We start from the raw sequence: 10,415 nt of genomic DNA, 5'->3' as shown, positions 1-10,415 counted from the left end.
AAGCAGCCATTCTTGCTAAGTATGACATAAATGCAGAGACTTATCGGCTTCAGTTCCGGTCAACAGAAGTGAAGGAGGATGAAACCCCAAAAGAGTTGTATGCCAGACTAAAAGAAAACTATGCCAAGTGGGTGCAGCCACAGCATCATACTAAGGAGGAGATTGGGGAGACAGTCATTTTGGAGCAGTTTTTGCGCATGTTTGCCCCTGATCTGCAAGTATGGATTAAGGAAAGAGGCCCTGTCTCTGCTGCAGAAGCCGCCAACTTAGCAGACACCTTTGTGGCAGCGCGACGCAAGACTCAACCATGGACATTCAAGCGTTGGAAGGGGAGTAAAGATTCCAACAAGTTCCAACACTCCTTCCCCACTACAGTAAGAGCCATCCATGAAGGTAAGTCTGTGAGTGATAAGGTTGGTTCGGCCAAACAAAGCCCTGGTTTGAAATTTGGTGTGAATAGGAGTTTGATATGTTACCATTGTGGACAAGAAGGTCACAAACAGTCAAGGTGCCCTAGTAATTCTTCTACCCAGGTCAATATGTGTACATTTCCAAGATCTAGCGGTGTAGTAACCCCAGTTATATTGCCTTGTGTTGAGGTAGTTCTTAATGGACAAAAGGTTAGAGCACTGGTAGACACAGGAAGTATGCAATCACTGGTGCGTTCAGATTTGGTCTCTGTAGATTTGGGGAGTCACACTTCTATAGCACAGATTTGTTGTGTTCATGGAGAAGAAAGGCAGTACCCCACTGTAGGTGTTCAAGTTAATGTACGCGGGCAGGCTTATATATTGGAGGTAGGTGTAGTGGATGGTTTGCCGTATCCAATGATTTTGGGCAGAGACTTGCCTGTTCTAGTAGACCTACTCAGAGATGACCATGAAAGCATGATGGTAAAAGATTGTAGTGTAGCTTTGACCCGGGCTAAGGCTCAGAAACAAAATGCAGATAGTCAGTCCTTGAGTATGTTACCTTACTTTGGAGTAGATTTGGAAGCTCATCCAGGTAAGTCGAGGAAACCTAAAAGACAAAAAAGATTAGAGAAACTTCGTTTTACTGTGACGCATTGTGAGGAACCTAGTGTAGAACAAGGGATGGCTCCAGTAGACATACCTCAGGGGATTGGATTGTGGCAGCAAGAGGATTCAGTGATTGGTTCGCTATATAGGCAGGCTCAGGAAGAGGGACAAGATAAGAACTCTACCGCAGGTGGTTTAGGGAATTTGATGTTTGTTAAAGATGGTGTGTTGTATAAGGGGAAGGGGATAGAGGCTCGCATAGTGGTCCCTCAGAAGGCAAAGGAGATGGTGCTTGAATTGGGCCATTCTATTCCCTGGGCTGGCCATTTAGGAAGGCAGAAGACTTCAGCTCGGATTAGCCGACATTTTTTCTGGCCAAATATGAATAAAGATGTGGCAGAATTTTGTAGAACGTGTCCTCAGTGTCAGAAGACTTCCGGTAGAGGTCCCCCTAGAGCCCCATTAGAGTCACTTCCCGTAGTTGGTGTGCCTTTTGAACAGTTGGGTATGGATGTGGTAGGGCCATTAGAACGAAGCAAAACTGGAAATCGCTTTATGTTGGTTATGACCGATTATGCAACAAGGTACCCAGAGGTTTTCCCTCTTAAGACAGTCAAGGCTAGGACCATTGCAATATGCCTTATGCAGTTGTTCTCCCGAATGGGTTTTCCTAAAACTATCTTGACTGATCAAGGTTCCAACTTCATGTCTAAACTTTTACGACAGGTGTACCGCTTGTTGGGTATTAAGGGCATAAGAACCACACCTTATCACCCACAGACTGACGGTTTGACAGAGAGGTTTAATCAGACACTTAAACAAATGCTGCGGAAGTATGTGCGTGAATCTGGAGCTGACTGGGATCAGTGGATTCCCTATTTACTATTTGCTTACCGGGAGGTCCCTCAATCTTCTACTGGCTTTTCACCTTTTGAATTGTTATATGGCCGGGAGGTGCGAGGTCCCTTGGCTCTATTGAAGGAGTGCTGGATGGGAGGCCAGGAGGCTCCAGACACTCAACATGTCCTTTCTTATGTTCTTCAAATGCGAGAGAGGCTGAAGAGCATGACTCAGCTAGCCCAGTCAAACTTAGCTCAAGCACAACAACGTCAGCGAAAATATTATGATCAAAAGACCAAAGTAAGAAGTTTTGAGACTGGAGAAAGGGTGTTGGTAATGTTACCCAGCGATACCAGCAAATTGCTCGCTAAATGGCAGGGACCTTTTGAAGTGGTCCGTAAGCTTGGACCTACTACGTATGAGGTTGCCAACTTGGGGAAGAGGCGCTCAAGTCGAGTACTGCATGTTAATTTGCTTAAGAAATGGCATGAGAGACTGCCTCAAGTGGCTGGTGTGTGTTTGATTCGTCAGGTGGAGGATGAAGATGAGGTGGAGGAGCAATATTTACCCCGGCCGGTAGTAGCCACAGTTGACCTCAATCATCTTTCCCCCCTTCAACAGTCACAGCTTCAGAAGATTTGTCGCCCAGGGGTGTGCCAAGAGAAACCTGGACGCACCACACTGATTCATCACAACATCACATTACATGAAGGGGCTGCCAATCGACGGAAGAGCTACCGTATCCCTGAACGGTTATTACCAGCATTGAAGGAAGAGGTGAATCAAATGCTAGCCATGGGTATTATTGAACCTTCTAGCAGTGAGTGGTGTAGCCCTGTAGTCTTAGTTCCAAAAAAAGATGGAACCCTACGCTTTTGTGTGGACTTCAGGTATTTAAATTCAGTTTCCAAATTTGACTCCTACCCTACTCCGCGAATTGATGATTTGATTGACCATCTTGGAAGGGCTAGGTGGCTGACCACACTTGATTTATGCAAAGGCTACTGGCAAGTCCCTTTGAGTGACACTGCAAAAGAGCTGACAGCCTTTAAAACCCCCTGGGGGCTCTTCCATTTTTGTACTATGCCGTTTGGACTGCATGGGGCACCAGCGACATTCCAAAGGTTAATGGACCAAGTGCTAGGTGGGCTGGAAGGATACGCAGCAGCTTATTTGGATGATGTCATTATCTTCAGTTCATCTTGGGAAGAACATCTTGAGCATCTCAAAGTGGTGTTTCATCGTATTCAATCAGCTGGTCTTACTATCAATCCCCGTAAATGTGCCATAGCAAAAAAGGAAACTGAATACCTAGGATATGTTATCGGTGGTGGTGTCATTAGGCCACAGATACAAAAGATGCAGGCAATTCAAGACTGTTCCCTGCCCCAAACGAAAACTCAAGTGAGAGCATTCTTGGGTATGGCTGGGTGGTATAGGCGCTTTGTGCCTAATTTTGCGGTTCGAGCAGCACCTTTAACTGATCTGACACGGAAGACCTGTCCTGTCCAAATTCAGTGGACTGAGGAGGCAAAGCATGCCTTCCAGGACATTAAAAATGCCCTATGCAATGATCCTGTGCTGTCTTGTCCTAATTTTGAAGAACTTTTTGTTTTGCAGACTGATGCTTCTAATACTGGCATTGGGGCAGGGCTGTTGCAAGGGGCACTGGGAGATAGACATCCAGTGGCCTATATAAGTCGCAAGTTGTATCCCAGGGAGGTGAGATACTCCACCGTTGAGAAGGAGTGCTTGGCCGTTAAATGGGCCCTGGACACGTTCAGGTACTACCTTCTTGGCCGTGAGTTCCTCCTTGAAACTGACCACCGGCCACTGCAATGGATGGATCGAATGAGAGACTCAAATGCACGAATCACTCGATGGTATCTATCTATGCAACCTTATCGTTTTATTGTCCAGCATGTTCCAGGAAAGAGTAATGCTACAGCGGACTTTCTTTCTCGCCTGCCGGCTTGAAAATGGGTGGAGGGGAGTGTGACGGTCACGGGAAGACCGCACATTCAACATGGACTTTAATACACACACATACTTACAAACACACACAGAGACTGTTTAGTGATAAGAGTTTATTGTAATTATTGATCTGAGTGAATGGAATACCTGTAAATGATGTGTATTGTTCCCGTGTAGCATTTGTCCCGTGATTTTTAGAGTCCCGGTAGGAAACAATGGCAGGAATTATTGGTTCCGCTTAGGGTGGGAATCTACCATGTATTAATTGAGCGAGGGGGTTTCAGGGGCAACGCGGCCGAGTTGTTGCTGTTATTTCCTGTTTAATGTGAATGATTTAATAACATCGAAGTAGATTTATTAATTATAACATCATGCCAATATGTTTCTTTTAGACGCTGTATATTTAGGTGAACATGTGTAAAGTGTTGTATGTGAGTTTGTCCCTCCCCATGGGGTAATGGTGCTGGCCACCAGTATAAATGTGAATGACTTTGTAATGGAAGGTAGTCTGTGTTTGTTGCTGCAGTGGAGAGTGTGGCCTGAGGGTTGTAGGTATTGTGGGTATTTTGTTTAGTTATTTTGAAGTTGACCTTGTTGTTAAGGAAGTTATTTTTGGAAACTTATTTTGCATTTGAAATTAATTTGGATTTTTCTTTTTGGTTAAGACTTTGTTCCTTCTATTTTTTGCCATGTTTAATTATATTATTGGGCTTGGATGATTGCCCTTTTGTAAGTTTAAATAAATATTTGTTTACATTTCAAAGTTGTGTATTCATACTGCCTCTGTTTAATTTGGCTACAAAATTTGTGGTGCCTATTAGTAGGCTGACCATTACACACACCACATATAAATACATTTGAAAATAGGTATAAGAGTAGTTTTATTTCAATATTATGATATTTCTGGGTTTACATTCAGGATATAAATATCTTTGTATTCCTTACTAGTGCTGTGTTAATTTCCTCTTACCTCTTACATGTGAGTTGAGCAGTTCATGCTTATCAGGTAAATGAAAAGTAATAATATTCTAAGTATTATTAAGCATGGTCACATTAAATGAATATTTATTTATTTTGTTTTATTTTCTCCCTTTTCATTCATGTCTTGACAGCTTTAATTAAAGTCTCTGTGACTGAGTAAGAGAAAAGCCGTTATCTGAGTGACGGCAGCCATGCCTCTCAAGCACACTCATTTGTTCCTTCTGCCCTGAACTTCAGCTCAGATTAAACAGAGGATTCTTCGGTCATGCTTACAGAGGCTTTCAGACAATACATTATTAAAAGAAAAATATTTTTTAAACAACATTTACAACAATGTAGCTGAAGATTTATCAATGTCAACCGAGAAAGAAAGAGATCAAATAGGTCTGTAACAGAGAACATTATGGGAATATTCAGTATAAGTAACTATAAAGGTAATTGGGGTAATATGATCATGTTTGCTTGAACTGGTAAGAACTACAGCAGCTGCATTTTGGACTACCTGTAGCTTGTTTATTAAAGATGCAGGACAACCAACTAGAAGTGCATTACAATAGTCCAGAAGGGACTACACTCTAAAAAACGCTGGGTTGTTTTTTCAACCCAACTGCTGGGTTGAGGCCGTTTGATAGGACTTTGGGATGTTTTAACCCAAGTTTGGGTTGAAAATAACTTTCTTTTTTAACCCAGCGGGGTGGGTTGAGGACGCGGACGTGAAGGAGAGCACGCACGTCACGTCAAAATCGTACGTCTCCAGTGCGAGCAGCCGCCATTTTCTCAGCGTGATAGAAGCGAGAAGCGAGTGAAAGACTATGGTAAGTAACGTTAAATATTCAAAATGTAAAGTTATCTTTTATTGTTTACCCGGTTGTATGAAAGGCGGAAGGTTTTATGAAAGGCGGAAACAAAGGAGCTTAACGTTATATACGTTATATATAAATAAAAAAACGGACGCGGTTTTCGCCTCGGACACGGAGGTCTTAACTGCCTCATGTAACGTTACTGAACGGAGGATGTACTTTTAATATAACTTCTGTGAATGTATTTTGTCATATTTACATAAGATTTTACATTATCTGTTCTCTTTGAGGCGTTAACAGACGGTTATGGTCACGGTTAAGCTCATGTGAATTTGTCTTTTTTTTTCGCGGTTAAACTGAATGTATGTTTGTCTCCTAAAGGAAATGGAATTGTGTAGTAAAGACTAGCATAATTATTTAGAGGCTGTTGAAGTGGTAACTGTTAAAAGTATGTTTTACATGTAATATTTCAGACTTGTCCAGCTCCTATCTTCATTGTCCTCGCGCTGAGAGTTAAAGACACAGAAGATGTTTGTGTGAGGAGTCACAGACCTGTGTGAGGATGAGGAGGAGGTGTTCTTCTGAAGAGAGGGACAGACGGTTTAAGGAGAGTAAACTTCAGAATAACATCAAGTTATCTTTATTTTTACTAAGACTAAAATAATGTGTGTGTTTTTTTTAGATGTTGAAATCCAGAGACAAGATAACTTCATTCTTTTGAGACTGATGTGAGTTAAATTATTATTACTTTTTTTTTAGAAAATTAATGTTTCTGTTGTGTCCTGCCTGTTAACTTCACATTTTGATGCAAAAACAGTGTGATTTTATATATGTATGTATGTATGTATATGTTAATATTTTATTGAAACCATTGATGTCCCTCTTTGCAGAACTCAAACTAACTGGAGTTAAGGACACACAAGTCTGCTTGTGTGAGGAGGTGGTTGTCTCAGCTTCTTCTGAAGAGAGGGAAAGATCGTATAAGGCAAGTAAACTTCATAATTTCATGTTATCAGTTGTTGTTTTTTTACTAAGAGTAAAATAATGTTTGTTTTTTGTTTTTGTAGATGTTAAAAGCAAGAGACATGGGAGAGCATCATTCCTTTGAGATTTTATGTAAGTTATTTTTAGAAAATAAATTTTTCTGTTGTCTCCTGCCAGTTTACTTCACATTTTGATGCAACAACAGTGTAATTACGTGCTCATTTCATTAAGACCATTGATGTCTGTGTTTTTTATTGCAGAACTCAAACCAACTTTGGAGTTGTCTGATTTGGAGAGTCATTATTCTTGGTCTTCGCTCTTAGAGGTAAAGTTCACACAAAAAATCATTTACTTGCCCTCAAGTCATTCCAAACCTATAAGACTTTTGTCTGTCTTTACAACATAAATTAATATATTTTTAGTTTTCTCATAATATTTGTTAATCCATTTATAGTTTAGATAATCAGTATTTTCAAGCTTCATAAATATAGAGTTATTGTAGAAGTAAATTCTGATATTTATATATGAATACATCTTAAATTATATGATAGCAAACATGTATGTTCATAATAAAATACTGGTCTCCCAGACCAGCAATGGAGGACACAAAAAGAGAATATTAAATATATTCATATGTTTTCCAAAAAATGAGCAGATTTTGTATGAGTCAGGAAAAACATGAGGAGAGTAAATTATAAACATTTTAATTATTTGGTGAACTAACGGTTTGAAGAGCAGCCCTTCATGTACGTGAATATTGTGAGGTATGTGAATGTCATGTCTGTTTTAATGTTTCAGTAAAGAAGCTTTCTGAAAGCAATATTTATTCAAACAATATCACCTGTCCTCACACTAGTGCTGCCATTATAGCATTCTGGAGCGCTGTGGTGGACTGAGACATTAAACAACCGCACAAAGTGTTGAAACTTTAAAACCGATTATTTACCTATCCTTACGGATGTGAATACACCTCTACCTGAAAATGGATAGTTTAATTAAATGTTTAATTTTTTCAAATGTGTTTCTCTTAGGCCACTGATGAAGAACAGGCGGTGACTGGGATGAATGCTGGTCAGAGAGGAGAATCTTCTTTCCCCTAAACAGCACTGGTTTTAAAGGAGGACGCTGCCCTGGATGATGTAGAAGATGTCACATGCTGTGCTGATGGGGCTTCTTCATGATTACATCAGTTATGCTAAAGAGATCATGAAAATTGACTGTGATGCATGATCTGTATTCATGGACTATGAAACAAACTGTAAGTGTATAATTTGTTTAAAAAAAAAAGTTAAATGCTTTTTCTGTGTTGTTTAGTAGAAGAGTTTACACTCTGTCATTCATACACCTGCTCACATTCTTTCACACACACACACACACACACACACACACACACACACACACACACACACACACACACACATGCGTCTGTTAAATGTTATAATATCAAAGTTAATGTTGTGATTTATTTGTGTACTGTCATGCCAGAACTAATTGTAAATTTATTGTATGTGTTTTCGTATATTTTTATATAATATATACAATTGAACAAAGCCCAATTTGATCTTAAGTTATATTCATCACATGCTCAATGCTTTGTTTATGAACTCTGTAGCTGTTAATGCCATCCTTTTCTGCATTTCTTCTAACATGTTACTTTTTGACTTTTCTCTTGTTTTTAATAAATATTTTCCTTTTGGTAATTATTATTTGTGTGTAAAAGTGATGTTTAAAATGAACAACATTTGTAGGTTTAATGCCTAGCTCAATTTGGGTTAATTTTAACGTAGAAATGCATTGTTTCCCCACATGGCTGCACTCTGCGAGTTTATTTTCTGCCAGCAGGAGGCGCTAAGAGCGGGAGAGGTAGGTTTCTCCGGTAACGGCTGCAGAGCGGTGCTGAGCTCACAAACGCTGCCTTATCAAGCACATGCGAAATGATCTCGAACATTTTCTAAATACAGTAGTTTTCCTTCTGAAATACAGTGATAAAAAACACCCGCTCTGTTTTTTTAAACCCTGCAATATAGTCATTTTAATCTATAAAAAAGGCAACCCAGCAGGCTGGGTTAAATATGATAACCCAACTGGTTGGGTTAAAACAACCCAGCGCTGGGTTCGTCCCTTTTTGACCCAGCGCTGGGTTGTCAAAATAACCCAAATTGGGTTGTTTTCAACCCAGCAGTTTTTAGAGTGTAGAGGCCATGAATGCATGAACTAGATTTACTGCATGAAAAACAGATAAAACAGATGTTCCATAACTTGGCAATGTTTTTAAGATGGAATAATGTTGTTTTGTAACATGGGAAATATGGTTTTCAAAAGACAAGTTGCTATCTAATATAACACCCACATTTTAGACTGTAGAGGAAGTAACAGTATAGATGAAAATCTACAAGATTTTGTGTACAGTTTTTTTGGTACTGTCTTATCCAAATTTAATAGGAGATAATTATTGGTCATCCAGTCTTTTACATTTTTAACACACTCTGTTAGCTTAGAAAATTTAGAAGTTTCACCTGGTCTTGTTGAAATATATAGTTCTATATTAGTTAATATTATTAGATAGTATCTAATAATATTACCAAGGGGCAACATGTATATTGAAAATAGCAGAGGGCCTAGGACAGATCCTTGTGGCACTCCATACTTTAATGGATGTAACTGATATGATTCCCCTTTGAAATTTTTTTTGAAAAAAAATCATCAAATCTTTTACAGCAATAAGGTCAAGTAAAACTACTGTAGTAATGAGATGCAGCCTTGGCCTTATGCAAGAAGCTAGTCACTTGCATTTTTAACAAGTGCAGTTTCTGTGCTATGAAGAGGCCTGAACCCTGACTGCAATTCTTCATATATATATATATATTTCTGTGCTATGAATAGGCAAATCTTCACACACACACACACACACACACACACACACACACACACACACACACACACACATATATATATATATATGTGTGTGTGTGTGTATATATATAATTTTATTTTATTTTTTTGCAGGAAGGAGCGGGAGCAGACACAAATTATTATTATATATATATATATTTTCTGATGAAGTTCATAAAGTTATTACTACTAAATTGTGAGATAATATTTATTTTGGGTGACATCTGATTAATTGTTAATCTAGCCACTGTATTAAATAAAAACCTTGTATTGTTTTGGTCATTTTCTATTAGTTTGTGGATGTGCTCAGCCCTGGCAGCTTTTAGAGCCTGTCTATAGCTGGACACAGGGGCGTCGCTAGGCCCTTTTTAGGGGGGCATCAGCCCCCCTAAACTTATGCCCAGCCCCCCTAAAAATTATTTGATTAATTAATTAGTGATCGCTTCAGTCCCCTTTAAAATCTCATTTGAGACGGTGGCAAGCTGCATCAAGTTCCGGCTCCTCCCCTTATCTGAGTCTGCATGGATTCAGCGCGTTTTTCAATCCACAGGGGCGCCGAGCAGAGCGAACATCAGAGAGTACAAGGTGTGTGTGTGTGTGTGTGTGTGTGCGTGCGTGTGTGCGTGTGGTGTGTGTGTTCTCGCATCCAATACCAGTAGGGGAGACCGGGGATGGTTGTAACACTTTTTTCTTCAACGCCTAAAATTACCTTTTTCTTTTGGCTACAAGTCTAAAACTTCTAGGCAAAGTACCCACATGTTTATACTACAAATGGCAATAATTTAAATGTATTCAACTATATCACAGACTTTGTGAGATGATGACAAATACAAGGTGGTCCTTTGTTACAACCTACCCCACTACTGGGGTAGGTTGTAACACATACTGGGGTAAGTTGTAACAGGTAGACAAAATATACAAAAAC

At 39.6% G+C, this 10,415-nt stretch overlaps 2 long non-coding RNA genes across 2 annotated transcripts; both read left to right on the top strand.

The window, feature by feature from the left end:
• Positions 1-5,389: 5,389 nt before the first annotated feature.
• Positions 5,390-6,599, top strand: LOC128011911 (uncharacterized). Its single transcript, XR_008182672.1, has 3 exons — positions 5,390-5,629; positions 6,088-6,342; positions 6,505-6,599. It is a non-coding gene; the product is annotated as an uncharacterized LOC128011911 (long non-coding RNA).
• An 80-nt stretch (positions 6,600-6,679) lies between these two features.
• Positions 6,680-8,524, top strand: LOC128011910 (uncharacterized). The gene is made up of 3 exons (XR_008182671.1): positions 6,680-6,730; positions 6,859-6,923; positions 7,630-8,524. It is a non-coding gene; the product is annotated as an uncharacterized LOC128011910 (long non-coding RNA).
• Positions 8,525-10,415: the final 1,891 nt, after the last annotated feature.

Source organism: Carassius gibelio, chromosome B23, assembly GCF_023724105.1.
Source record: "Carassius gibelio isolate Cgi1373 ecotype wild population from Czech Republic chromosome B23, carGib1.2-hapl.c, whole genome shotgun sequence".
Classification (NCBI taxonomy): Eukaryota; Metazoa; Chordata; class Actinopteri; order Cypriniformes; family Cyprinidae; genus Carassius; species Carassius gibelio.
This window is presented reverse-complemented; position numbering and strand designations above follow the sequence as displayed.